Here is a 23641-nt window from a genome sequence, read left to right as displayed (position 1 = left end):
CTCTTAAACCTCCCCTGCCGTCTTCTTAGAAGTCGCATTCCTTAGTTTTGTTATGCTCTTAAGAGAGTTACTATGTGACCCCCAAAGAGGAAAAGGAGATGGCATCTCAGTTTGTAGCAGCCTTAGGCTAAGTAAACTCTTTATGAGAGATCATCTCACTTAATCCTTCAGTAGCTTCAGTAGCTTCATGAGGTATTGGTCTTCATATTTCATAAGTGAGGAAACTGAGGCTCAGAGGAGTGAAGTGCATGCCCAATATCACATAACTTAACAAGAAGCAGAACTGGGCTTTGAGCCCAGATCTTCTGATTCCACAGCCCAGGTTCTTTCTAGTACCCATACAGTACCTCGAAGAAAGAAAAATGGATTCATGGCAGATGTGCTTTGGGCCAGTATCTCACGTAATCCTCCCATCTACCCTATGAGGTAAGTATCGTAATTATTCCCAGTTTACTCACAGATGTGAGGTTAGGTGACCTAATGATGGTCACACATCAGTAAAGGGCAAAATCAGAACAGGAACTCTCTCAGTTTCTCTAAGCCTTAATTTCCTCATTGTAAAATAAGAAAAATAATGGCACCAATCTCTTAGGATTATTGTAAGGACAAAATGAGATAATTCTTGTAAAGTGCTTAGCATAGTGCCCAGCACATAATAAGCCCTCAATGAATGTTAACTATAATTAGTTTAGCACAGCAAAGGCAGAATCACTTTGAGTAGAAAAAGCCTGCTATTCCTCTATCTATTTCACTATTACAAAGATTGTATTATGTTAATGGTAAATGAAAGGGTGTCTTCTCTCATTTAAAACAAAAAGTTAGATCAAGCACTGGGTAATTTGTCCTTCATCACCTAAGCAATTACACAAGTGGCTTTGAGATGCCTTCCAATTCTGTAACTGTACCATTCTAGCAATGGAGGGCTGTTTTTTCTATTAAGAAATCTTAAGTCAGACCTCAAGTCCTCTCCACAGTAAAGATGTGGTATGCTCCCACAGAAGATGGAACAGAGCCCATTAGCAAAGCTGAGTGCAAGACTGATTTTCAGAGTTGTAAATGACAAGGAGTATAAACAGTGAGGACTTTGGAGTATTTGTTTCTCATGGAAAGATAAGATACCTACAGCATTTTAAGATGGAAACAAAACCCAGATAATTGATTTTTTAGCAAAGGCATTTAAGAAAATATTTGTTTCGTGCTTGGCTCCAGGGGATAATAGAATACGAGTATTTATTAAACTGGAATTTAGTAGCCCGAGTTGAATCAGGAAGCCAGTTCCCTAGAATAGTTCCCAGCAAAGCTTGAGAACTCTAACAAGATATTCAGCCATAGCCAGACACTCTGTTGCTTGGGAAGGTCTGTGAAAGTTTTTGTTTTGATTATAATCCTGAGGAACTCTGTCAGTCTTGCCTGTCTAACTTATTGGTAATCACGAAAATTACATCCTTAAGCATTGATGTTCAAGATCCCTCAGTGCTGATGTGTGGAATTACTTGATTTCACATGGGGTATGGTTATATAACTTCCTCATTAGTATATCCAGGAGGGTAATGAGATGGAGTTCCCAATGGCCCATTCTTCATTCTCACAGTTTACAGATAGGACTATTTTAATAATTTTCAACTCCCGCTCCAGGAGACTACACCCCTGGATTAAATGCATCTTCTCCCTTCTCCCATGTATCCTACCTAGACCTCTAACATAAAACTTGTTACATTGTGTTATGGTTTGTTTACTTGCCTGACTTCCTGACTGGACCCTGGAGTTCTTCTTGGCTAGGGCTGCACGGTGCCTGGACCTTCAGAGTTGCTCAGTAAATGTTCATTGACTGACTGACTGACTGGTTTAAAGAACATGTTTTTAAGCTTCCAGCTTCAATAGGCCCTTACTGTCAATAATAGGCTCATTCGTTCCTTGTTGCTAGAATCTGTCTCATTCCTAAACCATGTATCCAAATCTTTTCCACTCTTCTCACTGGCTCCCTTCTGCTCATTCCCTCACCGCTCTTGCCCTGTTCCTCTGCTCCCAATGCCTCTCCCCTTCTTTACACATTTTCTTCTCTTCCTGTCTTAAAAGAATATGTCTCTTAGTTTCCAAGTCTTTTCCCTCATCTGAGCTTTGAATCACAGGCATCGCCTCTGGAATCCTGCCCCCTCAGGTACCTCCTTTCCCTTGTGTACCTATTATTTTTTCTCACTGCTGATAATCTTTCTATAACTTCATAACATGTCCAATTGTCCTTTTTTCTAATATCTTTGCTTTCACTGTTCCCACAGCTAACTGCCAGTTTATCTCCCGTCTTCACCTTGTGTGACCTCATTCTGTTAGTCTCTTAACTTCCCATCCCCTGACTTGTCATGCAGCTTCTGTCCTCACCAGTAGCTTCCTAATTTCTAGATCCAGGAAACTCCTGTTAGTCTTCATGTTCCAGCCCAAGCTTCTAGCTGGATTTAATTATGCTACCTTTTTCCCAGCTTTCCAGGCTAGAAATCTTGGTATCATTTTCCACTCACCCCTCTCCCCTTAACATACTCCCCTCTATAAGAATAAAAATACTTGTGTTTATATTTGTAAGTTTGTTTTTTAGGTGATATACAATAAAAGATGTATAAAGCAGAGGAGTGACTTGAAAATATTCATCAGGGTATTCTCATTTGGCAGTAAGATGTTGATACAAGGAAAAGTCCAAGCCAGTGAGAAAGTATGGAAAGTAGTAAAAGTAGTGAATGAACCACATGCATTTGTGTGCATGGTAGTCTATTCTTAAAAGTTCCGATTTCCACACACTGTAAGCACTAACTAAAAGAATCTAGTTGAAGAAAGGCCAACCCAACCAAGACTTGGAGCCAGAATGTACTGGTTTTTCACAAATAGTTATGACATTTTTTAGAAATACCAACACAAAATTTATGTAGTTACATATGTATACAAAATCCTCATTATGTTTCTGTGCTGTAGTATCATCAGAAGTCTTTTAAGGAACAAAGCAGTGCTTTTAATCACTTTTTCATACCATATACTAGGAGTTACACACACAGACACACACACACACACACACACACACACACACACACACACACACACACACACACACACACACACACACACACACACACACACACACACACACACACACACACCGCCTTTGGGGCCATCCATGAACCTCTGCAAACCTATTCAGTCCTTGGCCTGAAAGTGAAGCTACAATAATCAGCCTGCCTGTCACTCTCCCTCTTCCTTTTACAAAACTGAGTTATCTGCCCCTTTGATCTCATTTGCCTCTATACTCTATGAGTTTGGCATTTATGTTTGTTTGTTTGAAGTAGAATGAAGAACGTTTAATTTGAATTTGGGAATAATAACAAAAGGGGAAAATAATCACTCTCTTGAGTGTGTTTTCACTGCCCCCACTTGGGCAGTCATGAATATATAGAATTAGGGCTTGTCACACTGAACATAAAGAAGCATGTGTTACTGAGACCCAGCAGAAGAGCGCCTCCGAAGGACTCCATCCTACCTTTCATAGAAGTTAACAGAGAATGGAGACGTTTTCCAGTAAGAACTGTGCCACGCTGTATGTGCCAAAGAAGGGTAAGAGGGGTCCCTAAGGGAAGTTGTCATGGGACATCTACAATTAGTAGACTGAAATAGCATTTCAGAAAATACTTGAAGTGAAGCTTCATTTGAATCTCAGTGTCTATACAGTGGAAGAAGATAGCTGGGGGCAGAGTGAGGCATAGAGGCAGGAACCAGCAGAGCTTGTTCAGGGAACTGAGGAGCAGATCAGGGGCCAGAGGTTATGGAGAGGCTTGTGATACAGAGGAGGGAAGCAGAAGAGGCTGAGGAGGGACGGGGGAAGATGTCAGAAGGAACTGGAGAGAGAGCCATACTTGGTGGGACTCACCTAGCATCTTAAGGAGTTGTTAGTTTATGCTTAGGCAGTGCGAAGTCATGAGATGTACCCAAGCAAGTCTTTTTTATCTGTAAGATGGAGATAATGAAGTCTGCATTACTGAGATCTTATGAGTAATAGTATAGCAAATTGTCATGCCTTAATAAACATTTGATCCTTTATTTTTTTCCATCAGATAAATTACTGAAATATGTTATTCACAGGGATAACTGAAATATGTTATTCAATATCTTATAAAAACCTACAATGGAAAAGATTCTGAAAAAGAATATAGATATAGATATGTATGTATGTGTGTATACCACTGCTGTATACCTGAAACTAACACAACATTGTAAATCATCTATACTTCAATAAAAAAAGAGAAATAGTGCTTTTAAAAAATAATATAAATCTTTTAGAATTAGAAAGCATATTAGGATATGATCATAATTTTTAAAAAATATATTGTATAAATATTCAGGCAGTTCTATTCATTATAGGGGTTGTATCAATTCTCTGCACTTTCCTAGGCCTTGGTTTTCCACATGTAAAATTTCTTTTCCAGACTGATAAATTAAATTTAGTAATCCGTAGATCAAAATGCTACAGCCCATAAAGAGGCTTTAGAGATGGAAGAAACAAAATTAGATTTAATAAAGATACTTTATTTCTAACAGACTCCAAAGATAGAGTAATAGTGAGTCTCCAGTGAGCTATCAAATTAGCTCCCAGAGGGTATGGGATAATTGTGTAGAGAACAATTAAAGGAAAGAATTGTATTAATATAATTTCTTTTAGAATTACCCAACAGTAGGATTATGAGCACGGTTCTCTGGCTGAAACCTCAAGCTCATTCACTGTGGTAGGAATAAGACTCAGACCACCCCCAGGAAGTACAAGGGAATGGCCTTAAGGGTGCGTGTCTATTCCTTTTGCAGAAAGAAATGTTGGGATTATGCCTGGTTCTTTCTTTCACCTTTCATCTTTTCCTGGCTCCCTCCTTCCTTCATACTTTAATTGTCTGCAGTGTGTATAGCATCATGCTTCTCAGTATTATACTGATGAGCTTCACCGTGACCTGGGCTGATTCATTTTTGGAAAAATAGTGCTAGCTCAACCTGCCAGGTACCAGAGAGGAAAGTAGTTCTTTTCTCTTTGAACAAACAGAATCATTGAGGAATTCTGTGTTTTTCTAGCTAGATTCGTCATTTTTGCATACCTGGTTTTAGTTATTCCTATCAAGGATGTATTGAGGTAGGTTTTAGGATCCCCATTTTAAAGATGAGGAAACTAAGGTTTAGGAAAGTTAAGTGATTACAGGAACTAGATGATAATAATAATAGTAATGTCAATCCAAAGACTGTAACTCCCAGCCCACCCTCTTTCCACACCTGCTTCTCAATTACGCCACCCTGGTTTGAGGTTTTGAGCACTTGAGATGCAGCAATAAAAATGCCCGTGGGGCTGTCCGAGGAGGTTACAGTGTGAAATGAGATTGCCTCCCCTTTTCTCCCCATCTGCTGCAGGTCTTGCCCATATCATTCTTGGGCCCCTCCCTCTATCCTTTCCTCTTTCAATCATTTTGCTTGCCTCCTAATCATTACCTTGCCCTCTGGAGTGGGAGAGTTGGGGTGTGGAGAGGATCACTTCTGCATTTAAGGGCTATTGTTTCTGCTTCCTTTTGGATGACGTAGTAGTTTCTGTTACTCATTTTATGTTTACTTACTGTCTGAATCCATGTCAATTTATGTGCCCTTGGCTCTGAACCACCGTTTATATTTTTTTGTGTTGTTAATATTTTTAATTGGTGTTTTTAAAGTATATGTACTCTGCACGTTTGGCTGACCAACAAAGTGGAATGTAAAAGGAGTCGAGTTTTTGAAGTAACCATATAAGGTGAAAAGTCCCTTCTTGTGTGGGTGCATTTGTGCGTGCATGCAGACTGCAGGTTTTATCAGGCACAATATTCGTTAATGTCTATTGTAACAGTTTACAGTTTAGCCCGTTGAGTCCCTCTGGATTATGCACAGCCCAAATGATGTAACCTTGGAAAATGCAATAAATCTAAAGTTGAAACCACTTCTAATGGGAAGTTTCTTGAAAGTTGTAAAGTTAAGTTGCCTCCTCCAGGATGACGGAGGTAGTGTGGAGAATGCCCTAGGGGACCTGGCTTTGCCCCTTGCCAGTCTTGTCCCCTGTGCTGGAATGCTGGGTTTGGGTTGGATTACTTTGTTTTATTTAGACTTCTCTGACTATTCCTTTGCCCAGTACTCCATGGTGTGGCAGGCTTAATGGTGACATTAATAAATAATCTTTGATCTTCTCTTATATGTATTCAGGATGACTCTTACCATACACATGCATGCCCAGGTGCCCAAAGTAGAATTTTATGAGTCACATTCTCAACTTTGCAAGACTAGGCATCACCCAGTTCATTTTGCCAGCTCCTGTATAAACCTGTCCAGCTATATGCAACTGAATACTGACCAAAGTATCTCATGCTCTACATTTTAGAAAGTTCTTTGTTGTATTGATTTGAAATGTGGCTCCCCAGAGCCTACACGGTTGGTCTGGATGTCGCGTTCTTTTTTTTTTTTTTTTGCGGTACGCAGGGCTCTCACTGTTGTGGCCTCTCCCGTTGCGGAGCACAGGCTCCGCATGCGCAGGCTCAGCGGCCATGGCTCACGGGCCTAGCCGCTCCGCGGCATGTGGGACCTTCCCGGACCGGGGCATGAACCCGTGTCCCCTGCATCGGCAGGTGTACTCTCAACCACTGCGCCACCAGGGAAGCCCTTCTTCTTTTTTTTTTTTAAAAAAAAATTTATTTATTTATACTATTTTTGGCTGTGTCGGGTCTTAGCTGCGACGCGTGGGCTCTTCGTTGCAGTGCGCGGGCTTCTCTCTAGTTGTGATGCACAGGCTCCAGAGCATGCAGGCTCAGTAGCTGTGGCGCGCAGGCTTAGTTGCCTCATGGCATGTGGGGTCTTAGTTTCCTGACCAGGAATCAAACCCGAGTCCCCTGCATTGGAAGGCAGATTCTTAACCACTGGATCACGAAGGAAGTCCCTGGATATCTCTTTCTGAAGCTACATAACAGAAACGTTCTTCTCCTTTCATGATATTTGTAGATGTTTGAAGACAATGACAGTGATCTTGCCCTAGCCCCTTTGTAGTCATCCCTAGGTCTGTGAAACTATTACGTTATAGTTCATTTGTCCATTTGTAGAGTACAAACTATGTATATGTTAGACACGGTTAGAAACTAGGGAAGCAATGAGGAAAACATAGGCTGTGATCCCTGCCCTTAGGGAACTTCTGATCTAATTTATAATAAAGTGATAGGGCTATAGGAGGGACGCCAAATCCAGCCTTGGTGATTGGATATTGAGGTTGTCAAGGAAAGTTTTCTGGAGAAGCACCATGTAATTAAAGTCCAGAAGAGTACTATGAGTTACTCAAGGGAGCAGGATGAATGCTGTGAAGAGGGTGTTCCAGGTAGAAGGACCAGCTTGTTGGAATGGCTGAAGGTGAGAGAGTGCATGGGGAGTTCAGGGCAGTGAGGGTGGTTCCGTCCAGGTGAGGCATTAAATGGGGAGGTGGTGAGTAGGGATAAAGATGCAGAAGTGCTGGAGCAGAAAGCAGGGTTGACTGCTGGTAGGGTGGGGGGATGGGTCAGACAATATAGGAGAGAAGGGAATGATGAATAGTCCTGATTAGGAAGAATATTTATTGTTCTCTTGGTTACACAATAACTATGGGAAACATAACAGGTTCTGTATGAGGTCATATGGGTTTGGAAATATTTCGTATGTTATGTTTTATTGTTAGAGAAAGAATGTAGTCAGTCATTAGGATTAGATATGGCTCTTTCAGTAGCAAGACCATTTCTCTATCCACAGTATATTCGGAGAAAAAGAAGAAGAAAGAGATAATACGGTTTTGTGGGTTTTTTTTTTTTTTTGGCTGCGTTGGGTCTTCTTTGCTGTGTGGGCTTTCTCTAGTTGCGGCGAGCGGGGGCTACTCTTCGTTGTGGTGCGTGGGCTTCTCATTGCCATATCTTCTCTGTTGCGGAACACAGGCTCTAGGCACGTGGGCTTCAGTAGTTGCAGCACGCGGGCTCAGTAGTTGTGGCATGCAGGCCCTAGAGCACGCAGGCTTCAGTAGTTGTGGCATGCGGGCTCAGTAGTTGTGGCTCACAGGCTCTAGAGCGCAGGCTCAGTAGTTGTGGTGCACGGGCTTAGTTGCTCCACAGCATGTGGAATCTTCCCAGACCAGGGATCAAACCCATGTCCGCTGCATTGGCAGGCAGATTCTTAACCACTGTGCCACCACAGAAGTCTGATAATACAGTTTTAACATTCTTATGACTGTGAGAAAATTTGAGTGACTTTTATACATAGGACAGCAACAATAGCAAATACTTCTATAGCACTATGGGCTTGGCCTTGTTAATACTAACAAATTTAATGCCCACATTAACTCTATGAGGTAGGTATTATCCCTAGATACAGAGAGTTTAAGTAACTTAACCAGAGGTTAGAAAGCTAAGTGGCAGAGCTAGGATTTGATCCCAGGCCCTAAGAACATCTGGAGAAAGATTTAAGTTCTAGATAAAGGAAGTGCACTGAGCCTGCAAAATTAAAAACATCTTTAGAAATGGCTCCTGCCCGCTGTTGATGGTCACAGCCACACACTCACTGGTGAGATCATGACCAGAATAAATAAAGCAAGTATTCATAACTCCACATTTCATACCTTACCCACAGGCATTATTATATGGAGGAGACCACTTTCCTGATGGCTTTCAGGGGTTGGCCTGCGTTTTACTAGCAGTTACGGCTGCCTGCAACCTCAATTGATCTTCCTGCCTCCTGCCACTTTCAAAGAGGGTTTAGCCTGCCTAGGGAGGGTAGGATAATTAGGGTAATAGTAAACCAGAGAAGGTTTGAAACACCCTTACTTCGAAGGAAACAGAACTGCCAGACCAGGCAGCGCTGGTAACCATAAATGTACAGTTGCCCCAGTTTTCAAATGTGTGATTTTTTGTTAAATTGATTGATCTAGTGTTGACTATGTGCAGACAAGTGCTTCCTGGGGACAGGGGGGATGAAGATAAGTAAGAGAGAGGTGGAAGTGATGATCCACTGAACCTACGTTGGATAGGAAAAGAAGTGAAAGTAGAAGTGGGCTGATGCATAAGGATCTAGTGGAGGAGTAAAGGGATTAGGGTCTCTGTGGGTCCAAAAGAAGTGAGGCGGGAGCGACTGCATTAAAGGACTGGAAAAAGAGTAAAGAATGATGAATGAGCAGGATGTTTAAATTTTGTTTCAGAAGAGGACTGTTAGCACTCATCCTTGCCTTGGTCAATTTTATCTGAACATATATCAGTTTGTTAATAACTTAAAGTGTGTCGTAATGAAAGTGTTAAATACGCCAGGCCAGAGCTCCTAGGTACAGCCAAGGTGAAGCTGAACTTTTAAGCTCACATGACTTTATAATCTTGGAGCACATGTTTGAATATTTGAACATGACTGTTGCATGACTAAATAAAATCAGAGGTCATAGACTAGTCTGTGATGCAAATTTACTCTATAGATTTATATGCCCAGTAGGAAGTGCCATTGAGGTATTATACGCAGTGATAATTCTTAGGCCTCCAAACTCATTACAATTCAGTTAGATTTTGTATTTACTCGTTACTCTTTTTCTTTATTAGTGATCTTATCTCTAGCTGGATTACAGTTTCCTTGAGATTAGGGCCAGTGTACAGCACCTACACCAGTATGAGGCTTATGGTGCTCACACAGGGATCTAGGCCAAGCAGCTTATGTTACAGCTGAAGCAGTCAAGGTCCTGACAGGTAAAGTGATCTGCTGAGGGTTCAGGGCTAGGTAGTGAGGAAGCCTGAACCACAACCCAAGTTTTATTCCCACCTCTGCTGTTTGCACCCTATCAGGCTGATGCAGCTCAATGAGTCAAGTTCTTGCAGTGACCTTTGTTTGTGTCAGGCACCCATAGGAAGTTGATGTTCCCTAAGCTAGTGCTTCCCAGCCTGTATTTCCCAATATGGCTCACAGAGAAAATGGTGATGTTTATTTAAGACATTAGGGTAAACAACGGAGGCTTTTGGAGGGCAACTGAAGCGAGGAGTCCCTGAGGAGTCTCCCTTGGCCCCCGCACTGCCAGGCTGCCCAGGGGATCATACATTTCTCATCCACTGAGTTTCTAGCAACAGTTGGAAACCACTTCCCTAAGTTAACATTAGATCACTTGGGCCCAGTTTTTCTGGTAAATACCTCAGAAGGTTACATTGGCCCCAGAGAATATGTTTTCTGAAGAAATTTAAATCCTACTAGCCAAATACATTGCTTAGTCCCCACCGTGAGATACAGGATATAAGCTTAAATTGTGAAACAACAAATGCATTAGTCAGTTATTTTTCTTTCGAGGCTAAGTAGTTCATGACCTTCTTTCTTGTGTTCTTCAAATATGAGGGCACTTTATAATTTTTTTTATCAAGGTTGGAATACGTTTTTATCAGTGCAGGCTGTTGCATTTATCTGTATTACTCAGGCAGGTGCGTGGCACGTGTTCCTTCCAGCATCGTGTGTGTTCTGTGGATGTAACACCATGTTCTTTGAAGGTCATGCCTGATTTTCCAGACCTTTAGAATTGAGATAAGTAATAAATTTGTAGCTCTGAGTTTCTCTCAGGTATTTTCTGGATACCTTTATATTTTAACAGAGAAATGGGCTATTTATAGAGTTAACCTCATCACAATATCTCTTAAAACAGCTGAATAAAATTTTCACAATTTATAGGTAAATATGTCCTTAGAGAAATTATTGCTTAGCTCAGAAGTAGACTGAGAGGGCACGTAAGCAGGCTGCAGAGGCTGGGCTTAGGAGCTTGAAAGGGACTGGGAGTTGAAGTGGTCAACTCTGGGCAGATCTCTTGGAGTGAAGTAGGCTCCCCCACCAGTGGCCCTTCCTTTCTGCACGTCCCATCCCACCTTGACTGACAATCTGCTGATACTAAGAATACTTTTAAGCTTGAAAATGCCACTTAAATATGGTAGTATCTTGAATTAAACTGTAAATATAGAGGGAAAGGCATTGAATAGCAGTAATAATAACAGCCCCATTTGCCGAATGTTTATAAAGTTAATAGAGATCAGCAAACCCAGTCTGTTAGACTTCAGCACTGGGATGCAAGGTCTGTCCTCCTGGTGGAGAGTGGTGTAAATTATTGAAGGTCATTGGAGGCAGAGAAGAGGGCAAAGAGAAGGGCACAGTGAACCTGGAATAGTGGTTTCTTAACTTCGTCTGGGGTAGGACAGGGAGAGGACAGTAGGGAATGAAGCGAGGCACAGCTTTTTAATAAACATGGATCTGGATCATTACCCGTGCCCCCTGCCATACCAAGGGTGTGAGTCCAGTGATATGTTGCAGCTGGTCCTTACTGGCTCATGACTATTAACTTTTTAAGAACTATGTGAGCTGTTTGTTAAATGTGGTCATTATTAAAAATTAAATTATTTTAATTGCAAGTAAATAGACAAGTTCTTGAAAAGAGGGATAACAAGTGCTCAAAACTCATCATTTCCTAATAATTTTACTACATTGTGCTTTCGAGGTTATTTATGCCTGTTTTCTTCCCAGCTCCATATTCAGTAATATCATGTTGGCAGCTTGAAATCAGTCATCATGGGAATATTTGCACTATGGAAATCAACAAATGCAACAGATTAGGACTTTTCTCCCCAGAGAGCCAGTTGTTAACCATTTACCAGCACATCAGTGGATGTTATGATTATGTGCCAACCAGTGGGAAGGAGGGATGTGGTTGGTATTTATCCAAGTGAAATCAAGTCTGTCATCTCTAGGTTACGTATCTTCATCTTAGACTGTGCTGCCTACCTGGACTGAGGTTAAAAAAAACAAAACGAAGGCATAATGACATTTCAAGTTCCTTCCTCTCAGTTTCCGATGCGTACACATGTGCCTGATGGCAATTAAAGCTATTATCTCAGTGAATTGTGATAGTTTACATTTCTATTTATCTGTGTATCCCCAGTGCATAGTATACAATCAGTCCTTAATAATTTATAAATAAATGATGTATATGCCCTTCTTCCAGAATCTAAACATATCATTGATCAGCTATAGCACTTTAACAAATTTCTGCCCCTCTCCTTAAATATTGGAAACAAGTTATCAGTTTTTGTTGTTTTTGTTGCTGTTTATTACGGAGAAAAGTCTTGTTCCCCTCATCTTCTTTATTTTTTTCACTTATTCTTTCTCCTTCTCAACCTAAGGCCTGCATCCTTCCAGATAACAGTGACTTTTTTGACTATGTAAAGTTTTAGAGCGTGGAACTAGATATAATTCAGTCTAGCAGACTTCTACTTCTCCATAAATGATTGCTATTTTGCAGGGCCCATCAAAATAGTTTGGAGACTTAGTCAGAATTGTCATAATAAATGTAGTGTGTCAGATTCGAAAAACTATTTGGAGAGTGAGATCTCTATTAAGTTATACAGGCCACCTGTATGAGAGGTAACTGAAGAATGAATTCAGTGGAGCATGCCGTACTTGGACAACAAAACGACTTACTAGAACTGAACTAACTGATGCTGGCAGAGCTCTGAGAGCTGCCTTGACTGGGAGCCCTGGATAAGAAGTTAAATGGAGTATGCCTGACAGACCCTCTGTACTATACCAAATACTGCACAGGTGGGGGATTGGATGGCTGCTAGGTGACCATTGCATTCTCTTTTGGTTCCCTTCTGAGAAGGAAAAATTGATAAGACAGAAAGAGGGATGGGGCAAAAACAGTCCAAAAAAGAAAGGATAAAGTTCTTAGACTGTCTTCACACCATAAGAAACACTTACTGAAAAGCTTGGATTAGGTCTGGCAATGAAAATAAGCACAGGACTCTTGGAGTATGTTCTTGGCTGTTACCACTACCTTTGACTCTGAGCAAGTCAGCTGACTTATCCACCTGTAAAATAATATTCCCTCAGACATTAATACTTACCTCATGAGGTTATCTAAAGGAGAATGTTAGTAATAATATCTTATGTTTACATCATTCCTTTCACAGAGAGCTCAAATCATTTTTTATATATTGAGAATGAAGCTTCTTGTGAGAAATAAATGTAAGCATTCATTTTTTAGAAATGAACTTAAGTCATAAGAGTCTGAATTAAATGCATTGCAGGATGACGTACGGTACATAGTGATCCAGTACTCAAATGAATTTCTATTCCACTAAAAGTTCCATCTTTCCTCCTTCTTTTGTGAATTGAGAAAATATGGTGAGTCCATTTACATGCATGGGAGATTCCTTATATGCAATCAGAGTGGTCTCTTGGGACTTATCCAGAGCTTGAAGATCAGTCAAAACATGTTTGATAACACTCTTGGACCTTGGTTGTGGCAGAAAGACACCTGGGAAATCTTAGCCCTGGACTACACAATGCCACTAACGGGTTCCAGAGATAGAAGATGATAATATGGGAGTATTTTCTCTGTTCATTTCAGCTCAATTCAACCATTGTTTCTTGAGTGCCCATTTCATGATTTTGAGAAGTGTAGAGAATGAAAGAGGAACAGCATGCTCGAGAAAGTTAAACGGGCATTAACAAGGAGAGGGGAATGAGATTTACAAGTGGATATATGCAGCCATACTGGGGAGAGTTAGAAAAGTATCACAGTATTTCAGGTGTTTGAAGAGGGGAAAGATTACATTTAGCTGAGTAATCCCAAACATTTATCACCTATGTGCCAGTCATGTTCATTGGAGAGACATAACTCCTGCCCTGGAGATCCAGTGGGGAAGACATGTGCAAATACATAGTTTTAGCACATTGTAGCCAATGCAGTGATCAAATGCACTTAACCCAGTTTGGGAATTTAGAGAAGGCTCCTTGGAGGGCAAGACTTCTCTTAAGGTCTTAAAATTGAAAAGAACATGGAAAGGGAATTCTAGGCTGGAAGATTGGCATGTCCAAAGGCCCCCAGTGTTTAGTCTTCTTTCAGTAGACAATGGCAGACTACTGCCAGAAAATTTGGTATTATTATGGTCTAAAGGTTAATTGGAGGTGGTAATGAGATACAAGGCTAAAGATAAAGGGCCTACCTTGCTGTCTTATTTACTACTGAATACTAGTTGAAGTGTGAGTCATCAATAAATATTTTTTTAAAAACTGAATGAATGATACGTTAGGTTTAAGTCCCTGTGTGGGCTATCCAAGTAAATAAATGTGGCAGGCATTGGAAGAGAATCTGGACTAGAAATACAGATTTGAAGTCACCCCTTATCAATGGTATTTAAAATCAAGAGCTAGTGAAATTGTACAAGTAGAGTACGTAGAATGAGCAGAGTACCACTGGAGAAGCCTTGAGGAATACAGGCATTCAAGGGCAAACAAAAGAAGAGGAACCAATGAGGGAGACTGGAAAGAAAAAGCAGAGAAAACAGAGATTTGATCCTTGTCCATAGGGATGGCATTATGGACTTCGTTGGTGGGCTCATGAAAGAAGTTTTCAGTGCAATGGCCAGGGCAGAAGTCAGATTGTGGTTTGCTGTAAGGTAAATGGGAAGGGTCAGAAAGTTGAGATACTGAGCACAGACCTCTCTTTCAAATCCCTTGGATTAGAAGAGAAGGAAGGGGACAGTTCCTAGAGGACAACCCAGGTTCAAGAAGAGGAAAATATTAACGTATTAAGCCCAAAGTTAAGTTGGCTTCTGGGCTTAGGGGAAAAAGCAAATAGGCAGTGAGAGGTTGAATATTTAGGGAAAAGGGGGGATAATTGATAGAACAAGATCCTCAGAGAGATGAAAGAAGATTGGGGCCATATGTGGAGAGCAGAGCCTTGAACCAGAGTAGGGATGCATCATCTTCTGAACAGGAAGAAAGAGTGTAAGAATTTGTCCAAAGATAGCTAGGAAGGGGAGGATGCTGAGATAATGTATGTGTAATTGTCTCATTGAAGTAGAAGATGAGGTCATCTGCTGAGAGAGAGGTGGCTTTGGTTGGAGTCTTGAGCATAATGACAGTTTTGAAATGTTGCTTAGTAAAATAAAGGCAAGCTAAGCAAGGATGAGTGAGAGATTGCGCAGAGATTGAGGGCTGCAGATTTATAGTGGCATCAGTCTGAAAGCTGATTTTCTCCAACTGTGTTTTAAACAGCTGGGTCATGAAATATAGAAAGTATATTTTTGAATTGATCCTGTATTGAGATTTTGTTAAACAAGTGAAGCAAAAGGACAGAGGTCCAATGTAGTTGAAGCTATTGGTGAGAGAGTGTTAGGGTGATATGAACCATGGTATACCAGCTGGGTAAAGCAGTGAGGCCAGGAGAGGGGTCAAGGGTTCTCCTGGGACTAAAGAAGAGAGACAGTTAAAGCACAGGCAGGAGAGGACTGGAAATATCGGAGATTGTCATCATCTTTGGATATGAGATGGGAAGCAGCACCACTTGATGATTTATTCCAGGGTATGACCTTGATGTGGGTGACCCTGGAGGTGAAGAAGGTGAAGAATTGGATAGGTTAACAAGATGGATACTGAAGTCATCCAGGATGGTGATAGGACAAGGGTTGTGTTAAAAATTGTACCCAAGTGGCCTAGTCTTGTTTTAAAGGAACCTGGAGATTTTAGTAAGAGGACATCAATGAGAAAAGACCATTGGGTGATATAAACCTCAACGAATGGTTTAGAAGCATCTATGAGAAGAAACAATAACACCTTTTGGGTATGTACTATTCATTAGGCATTGTTTTAAATGTTTGGTTGAACCATATGCACTTGCTGATATTTGAGCATTTTGACCTATAAAAATGGTAATTTCATACTGTTCAACCTCATACTGTATATGTATTCATTCATTCTCACAGCCACCTTCTGAAGTAGATTACCATTTAGCAGCTAAACACATTTAGCAGAACCACAGGAATAATAAGTGACTTGCCCAAGGTCATCAAATAAGTAGTAGAGTCCAGTTTTGGACCTTGGCAGTCTAGCCCCAGAGCTTGCAGTCTATCTCTGAGTAGGGAATGCCCACTGTTCCCCCACTGCCCTTTAAGCCTTAACAGTGTGTGAGATGTATGAGACTGAAGTCCTCTCAGGTGTATAATAAACTGAGATAAATGCCATAAAGGAAACAAACATGGTTTTCTGGTCGTTCACAAAGTGTCATACCAGCATGCTCTGTGCTTCCCCACCCTTTATATTGTGTTCTCCTTCACTCTCAGGCTTCTTAATGGCAGAATACTTTCTCTATCTCCTTGCCTAACTGAAACCTAATGTGTCCCTGGTTTCTTTGCAGGAGTTTATTAGTAGACAAGCGAGGAAGGGAATTCTAGACATTTTATGTATAGGGTCACTAGAGTTTGAGAAAGAGCAATGAACACAGTTCATTCAGGAAATGACAAGACATTCTGTATATGAGACATCAGTCAGGATAGTGGGAGAGGTAGAGTTTGTAAGAGAGAGTGATAGAGGTTAAGCCAGAAGCTGGGGTGGGTCTTGAAGGACTTTTTACCATTTTGAAGAACTTAAACATTATCCTCCATGTTGTAGCCAACCACTGGAAAGATTTTAAGCAGCAAAATGCCATGAACAAATTATACAGGTGACCCTTGAACAACACGGTTTGAACTGCACCAGTCCACTTATCCATGGATTTTTTTTTTCCAGTAGTAAATGCTACAGTACTACATGATCTGCAGTTGGTTGAATCCACAGTCATAGAAATGTGGACATGGAGGAAATGCAAATATGAAGGGCCGACTATCAGTTAAATGCAAATTTTCGACTATGGGGAGGGTCAGTTCCCCTAACCCCCATGTTGTTCAAGGGTCAACTGTAGATAAATGTAAGGATGCAATTAAGGGGGGAAAGACTAGAGGCAGGAAGATGAGTTAGGAAGCTGCTATAATTATCCATGTGAAGGAATAGGGCTTGGCAATGGTCCTAGCTATGTGACTGAAGAGGAAGGGTGTATTCACAAGATATTTAATGGCAAGAATTGGCAGATTTTGGTGTCTAAGAGAGTATGGGTTGCTGAAATCAGCAACTAAGATCACCATGCAAGAAAAGAAGTTGCTTTGTAAGGAATCCTCTTTTTCTGTATGTTGAGTACGAGATGTCTCTAGAATCCAGGTAGAAATACAGGCCTGGGAGTCAGGAACCAGGTCTCACAGAAGATGCAGATGAAAATATGTTACATCCCCTGATCTCTCTGAGACTCACTTCCAAAATTGCCACTTCCCCCATCAGTGTCTATCCTGTGGCCACTCCGTGATCTAAGTTAGTACCAGCGTGTGGGGACAGGAACCTGAGTAGGCTGTAGCTTTGGGCTAGGTGCCTTCACCAGGGCCTTACCTGTGGAATCATTGAAAGGTCTGGGGTAGGGTCTAGGACACCCAGTAACTCTCCAACTGCTGAGAGCAGCCCTCTCCCTGCAGCATCATTCCCGTGGGAGAGGGTAGAGTAGCTTCCTAGTGTCCACTGAAAGAAAAACACAACATGAAAGTTATGAGTTTAAGTTTTATTCAGGTTTTTCCTGAGGACTGTAGCCTGAGAAACAGCCTCTCAGATAGCTCTAAGGAACTCCTCCCAAAACGTAGGGGAGGAGACAGTTTACTGCTAATCACAAAGAACAGATATCTGAAGTTAATGATTTTAGTACTTTTCTGTGTACTTTTCTATGGGAAAATGCAAGAATCTTGGGTCATTGAAATTCCCCCTGAGATATGCATCTTAACTATCTAAGGGCCTTTTACCATAGCACAGAATGCCTCAATCTGTTTTTTTCCAACTTGAATTTCCCTCAGGGCGCAGTGGGTTGAGATTCAACCCTTCATATATCTGGATGATGAGCAACGCTATTTCCTTTTTTACACTAGCATGAATGAATGAATGATTGGGGTCACTGAATTTTGGTCATCCTAAAAAGCCACCTGTATACTCTTTTGGTAGGTCTTGTACAAGTTTAATTATGTAGACCTAGTTCCTGGCCTAGGTGTATGTAGACTAGATGGAAACTGTGAATTAGGCATATAACTAGCACACCAACAAGGAATATAGTGGACAAATGGGTAAAATGGTAAAATATAGATAATACAGTCCAGCTAAGCAGTAAGTGAATCAGTGCAAATGTTATTAATGAGAAGGGACCTGGTTCTGACAGGAACAGAATAATATTGCAGAGACATGATAAGCATCAATGAATATGCAAAGCATGGGAAAAGATGTCATTCAGACAAGTCTTTTAATTAGCTTAAAAAATGTGGTAAGGAATAGAAAGACAATCAGTCTTAGCTTTCCCTGAGGTTGAAATAAACTTGACCCAATGGAGTTCCCTAGTCCTGTTCATTTGCTGAGTTGACTTATATTCCAGGGATTTGCATGTGGAAAACTAATCCCAAGGCAGGATTACCAGACTGTAAATTCATCAAGAAGCCTGATGATATCATAAACTGTGAGAAGCCAATGTCCTGCAGCAGCATCAGAAACCTCCCAGTTTGATTTAGCACTGGTAATCCATTTTATTCCTCTCCATTAGTTATGACAGTAATAACAGATTGGAGACACAACCCCATTTTCTGCCTCTAGTGCTGTCTGCTGCTGGGCACAGCGGCTCCCAGTCATTCTTTCCAGTGTAAATAATGGTTCATGTTTCCAGGGCAGTCGTGAGTCGTTTCTGTGCTAGTGAAATGAGCCCATGTCACCACCCTGTTGGTGAAGATTGAAGGTATGGGTGAAGCCAAGGAAATCCATAAGAAAGCCAGAGCTGCACCCCCTCCCTAAGAGGTATTTTTTGCTCTGGAGGACATTTAGATGTTAATGTTAATTATGTGAATTTTCTTGAGTGTGGGGCAAGAAAATTCTATCACTTGCATCTGTCTGATGCAGGCCTTTTACTTTGGAACTTACTATTTCATGTTAGATGTAAATAAAGAATTCCTTTGTTGTGAGAGGGTATGTTACAAGGCAGTAAACACTTCAGCAAAGAGCATCTTTTGATCTTCATGCCTTTGGCAATAAAAGCTGAGAGCCAGAAACAGGCCAAAGAATTTGGGGCAGAGACCACTAAACGCTTCCCTTTTATCTATTCACAAAATTAGGTGCAGAACTATAGGAGTAGTGGATGGAATGACAATTATTAAGAAAGTTGAAGGGCAAAACGAGGCCACCCGAAAGATAAAGCTGAAGTTTGGATTTTGAGATCTGTGTTAGGACTCAATGAATTTCATGAGAATTTAGGAGCATTATGTAGACACAGCATAAAGGAGAGAAATAAAAATGTTCTATCTCTCTCTCTCTTCCTGTGGTCTCTATAGGAATTAGTGGGTGTGTTAATAAATTTTAAATACTCGTTTGAGAATTCCTTTTTAATAAGAGGTCAGTGGGTAGACACTCATTTTTATGTGTGTGCAAAGTTACACATTTCAAAAACTAGTCTGCTTTAATGCCTTAATTCTGCAAATCCCATTTCAATATGCTTACTAATTCAGTCTCTTTCTAAATATTAAACCATAATATATTCATAAAAACAAATCTAAAATATATAAGTACAAATACATATGTAATTTCTTCTTTTTTGTCTTGCTCATTTTGACATTTTAAATTGTATTGCCAGGTCTTGGTAGACATCTAATATCTGCTTTATTATATGGGACTTATCAGAATCTCCTCTCAGGCCTTATAGAATTCATACTCACATCCTGTAGGTAACTAATAGACTGAAAAGCAAAACCCCACCATGGTAAGGGAGATAATGAACACACTACACACTTGATGAGAGATGAATGGACTTATACTTAAACCTCTTTTTAAATACACATCTTTCCCAGTTTTGGTAGCAGTGAGGGAGACAGAGATTTGGGATGCAGATATCCTGTCCGATGTTCAATACCTCTTTTCTTAGGCCTGGTTTTGTGGTCTGGGGTGGAGGTAGGGAGCAGATTAGCTCAAAGTTTAGCTCTCCTTGACTGATGATGTATAATTGTTAAATAACTTTTAAGAGATCCTGCATAGTTAGTTTCGCATTTTATTTTATCCCACAGTTTCTTGTAGTCTACCTACAGTTCAGATAGCTGGCTGAATTGCTCTGTGACAAAAGGAATCTGAAAACGTACTATATTCCTCCCAAGCTTTAAGACCAAGAAGGTTCTGTGAATATTTTTCAGAGACAGATTGGGGGACTGTGCTCCATCTTAATGGCCTTTTAATTTGAAAGTTAAACTCAGTCCTTCTAATTGCTTGTAGGTATTGGACAATATGAATATTTCCATTGGATAATATGGAGAGGACAATTTATCACTGAAGGACTTGTCGTTTTTATCTTAGCTGAATCAGGTGCCAGTATACACAGTTTGCACTTTCAAGCACAGGTTGATTTATTATGGTGTGGACCTGCAGTTTTTAGAGGGCTTTATTAAACTGAATATTTTTGGTAACTTTAGTAAAGTCCATTTTTTTACCTTGTTGACTTTAAAGTTATCACTGTCAGGTCAAACAAGTTAGAAACAAGAATAAAACCCCAAATTTGGAGGAAAAAGCCTATTATTTTATGACATATAATAAAAATTCATTCAATTTTATTCAACAAAAGATCACAGTTTAGCCCCTCAGGAAGCAAGACAAAGTAATGAGCGCATGAAGTGAGCTTCAAGGAAATGGACAATGAACATTTCAGTGTTGTCTTTCCCACCTCTGGGTATGGGCTCTGGTACCTGCCACACCTGGGTGGATTTAGCACTGCCACTTCCTAACTCTGTAACATGGGCGTGTTGTTGGACTTTTTTGAATTTGCAAAACCAGAAAATGGTAGCACACTCACAGTTTTGTTAAGATGAGTCCATGAGATAAGAACAGCAATCAGTAACTACAATTAATATTATTGAGTGTCTGCTAATACTCCCAAGGACTGTGCTGGACATCTAAGATGAAGCCAGTGAAGCCCCTTTCACATAGCAGGGATTCAACTTCTACCTACTTCTGCTCTTCCCCACCCCAAGTTTACCAGATTCCTTAGGCAAAAGGGATTTTGCTTATTTGTTCATGTATTCTCCCTTCATTTGCGCATCTATTCAACAAATACATAATGAATTCCATCTAGTTCCAGGAACTATTCTAAGTGCTGGAGATACAGCAATGAGTGACCAAGAGAAACAAAGTCCCTACTGTTGTACATTCTAGCACAGGAGACTGACAATGAACAGGCAAATATATTTAAAATGTTATATGTCATGTAGTAATAAGCGCTATGAAAAAAAATAGAGTAAGCAGATAGAAAGTGATTGCAATACCAGGAGGCATGGAGGAGGAAGAAAGTTCTATTTTGAATAGTATAATCTAGGGAAAGAGACATTTCAGCAATCTTGAGTATCAGAGTCATTCCAAAAGTAACATTCTTGCTCAGATGTGGAAGTCAAATATGCAGTGAGTTGTAGAAAGAAAGGTTAGAAAAATCAACAGCATACATTAGTGCATATTTTCTTTGGGCTAGTATGCAAAAAGTAATACAGTGTGTCTTTTAATAAGTATAAAGCACTTAGAAAATAGAACATAGTGAGGCTATATAAGTTTGTGCTGTTGTTAGTCTGTTTGAGGAGAGTAAAAAGATACTGTGACCTACTCATTTCTGCTTATAACTAAACAACAATCATACAGAAATCATATATATAGAATAGAAATAGATGGTATTGTGGTGTTGTCTGTTTATTGGATGTTTTAGGTAAATTATTAAGCCATGTCCAAGACAAATATATAGACACCATGAACTTGGGAAAAGTAACTCCTCAAGGGAACTGCAGCCAGATTACTAGTAGGACCCTTGCTGGACCTAAGCTTGCCTCCGAGAACAGTCTTAGCCCAGTGATTTTCTTTCAGCACTTTAAAGATGTCACTTGATTGTCTTCTGGCTTACATAGTTTGTGACAAGAAGTTTGGTGCAATCCTTATGTTTGTTCCTCTCCATATATAGTCTTTTCTTTTTCTGGCTGCCTTCAAGATCTCTTCTTTATTTTTAATTTTCAGTAGTTTGAATATATGATTTTGTAATTGTTGTTGTTTATCCTACTCAGGGTTCTCTGGCTTTCTTGGACCTGTTGTTTTATGTCTTTAATTATTTGGAGGAAAAATCTGACCATTTTCTTCTGTCTTCTCTCCTGTTCCGAAATTTTCTCTGGTTTCCCACCCTTCCCCCATCTTTCTCATGAGCACCTGGTGGAGAGTGGGTTTGAACGCCCTTGTGATTGCAGCTCCCAAGAGTCCTGTACTCTCACTCTAGCCTATACTTGTCCTTTAGCAATTTCTTAAATATTTAGCTGACTTCTTAACTGCTTATAGTGCCTGGTGGGTGTCTCTTGCTCTGTGTTCTGCCACAAGTGAGCCAGTCTACAGGTTGCAAATTGCCTTGGAAGAACCTGTCCCTTCTTGGATTTCAGGCTGGCTGTTTACCCTGTTACCTGAGCTCTCTGGACTCAAGTAAAGTTATGTTTTTATGTTTTATTCTACTTTTTCTTCTTTTTAGGGTGAGTGTGACGTTTTTCAGCTGTCTGTATGCTAGGTGGAATTAGAATCCTAGTCCAGTGGTTTTTAAATTATTCTACAGATATGCTTCCGGAGTTCCACAAACATGTGATTGAAATTTTATTTTATAAATATTTTAACTGTCTAAAAATTGTAATAAAATAAATTACACTAAAATGTCTTGTATACCAAAGTCACATTGGAGAACTATCAACTTAAATAACTATGTTGCTCTGTTAACTTTTTTTTTTTTCAGACCTCATGAAATCTTCTGCCACCACTTCACACTATCTTTGAACGTCTGGTACCCATGGCATTGATTAGGGAGGGTGTGGCTTTGCATATCCAAATTCAGCCCTGTTCCTGTCTACACGTGTAAAATTGCAAAGGCAGGGTTAACTATTGCAGGCACATATACACAGTAGTCAGTTAAATGCCAGGCAGTGTCAATGACACCTGTGTTCACTGTACACCAGTTAGTTATGCAGGAACAAGTGAATAGCTAGCATGATGCGTCATGACTTTGTGTTATTAGCCCATATTGTTCTTTTCTTGATTTATTATAAGGAGTGTAAGCAGTTTAAATATTTCTAATAATTCTACTTGGAAAAAAATTCTTGTTATTCCTGTTTCAAGCCCTTGGATCAATTTCATTGAAGGATTAAAAAAAAAAACTTTGAAACTACTTAAATCAAACTTTTCTTGACACTGTGCAACAAAAATGAAATACAGAAATAAGTAAGATGGAGGTTTAGGATAATTGAAGTATGTAACTGTCATCTTACAAATTATAAATTTTTATACCAAAACAGCCTCATTGTGAACACAATTAACTTAAAACTACATCATACATTTAAATGTATGAGATAATTTTTAAGTCAGAACTGCTTTTGTCTGTTTATTTATTGGAGTTCTGCATAATATTTGGTTTTCAAGAAATAATTCCACTGCCAAAATATGCCTGCCCCAAAAAATAAATTTAATTTTCACTGATTTTAATGGAAAGAATAATAATATTTATTAGCAAACCCTTAAATAGAACTTACAATGAGTCACATACTTTTCTAAGCATTTTGCATATATATTATTTAATTTAATCCTTATATTAAGCCTATGAAGTAGGTACTGTTATCACCCCTATTAATCAGATGAGGGAAACAGACACATGGTATATGTGAGATAACACAGTTAATAA

At 40.0% G+C, this 23641-nt stretch overlaps 2 protein-coding genes across 6 annotated transcripts in view; one reads left to right on the top strand and one right to left on the bottom strand.

Moving 5' to 3' along the window:
* The window catches only part of CMSS1 (cms1 ribosomal small subunit homolog), a 383342-nt gene that overhangs the window by 156344 nt on the left and 203357 nt on the right, over window positions 1–23641 (top strand). The window lies entirely within an intron of this gene.
* The window catches only part of FILIP1L (filamin A interacting protein 1 like), a 306442-nt gene that overhangs the window by 149785 nt on the left and 133016 nt on the right, over window positions 1–23641 (bottom strand). For 4 of the 5 annotated variants that reach the window (XM_082654398.1, XM_082654401.1, XM_082654397.1 and 1 more), the window contains exon 2: window positions 17290–17415. The exons of the other annotated variant lie outside the window; for it this stretch is intronic. The gene's annotated coding sequence lies outside the window, so the exon portion shown is untranslated. The remainder of the gene's footprint in view (window positions 1–17289; window positions 17416–23641) is intronic. 5 annotated transcript variants of the gene reach the window in all.

The sequence above is a fragment of the Grampus griseus genome (assembly GCF_964374135.1).
Source record: "Grampus griseus genome assembly, chromosome: 5".
NCBI lineage: Eukaryota > Metazoa > Chordata > Mammalia > Artiodactyla > Delphinidae > Grampus > Grampus griseus.
The sequence above is the reverse complement of the archived record's forward strand: the minus strand, read 5'-3'. Positions and strand labels throughout refer to the sequence as shown.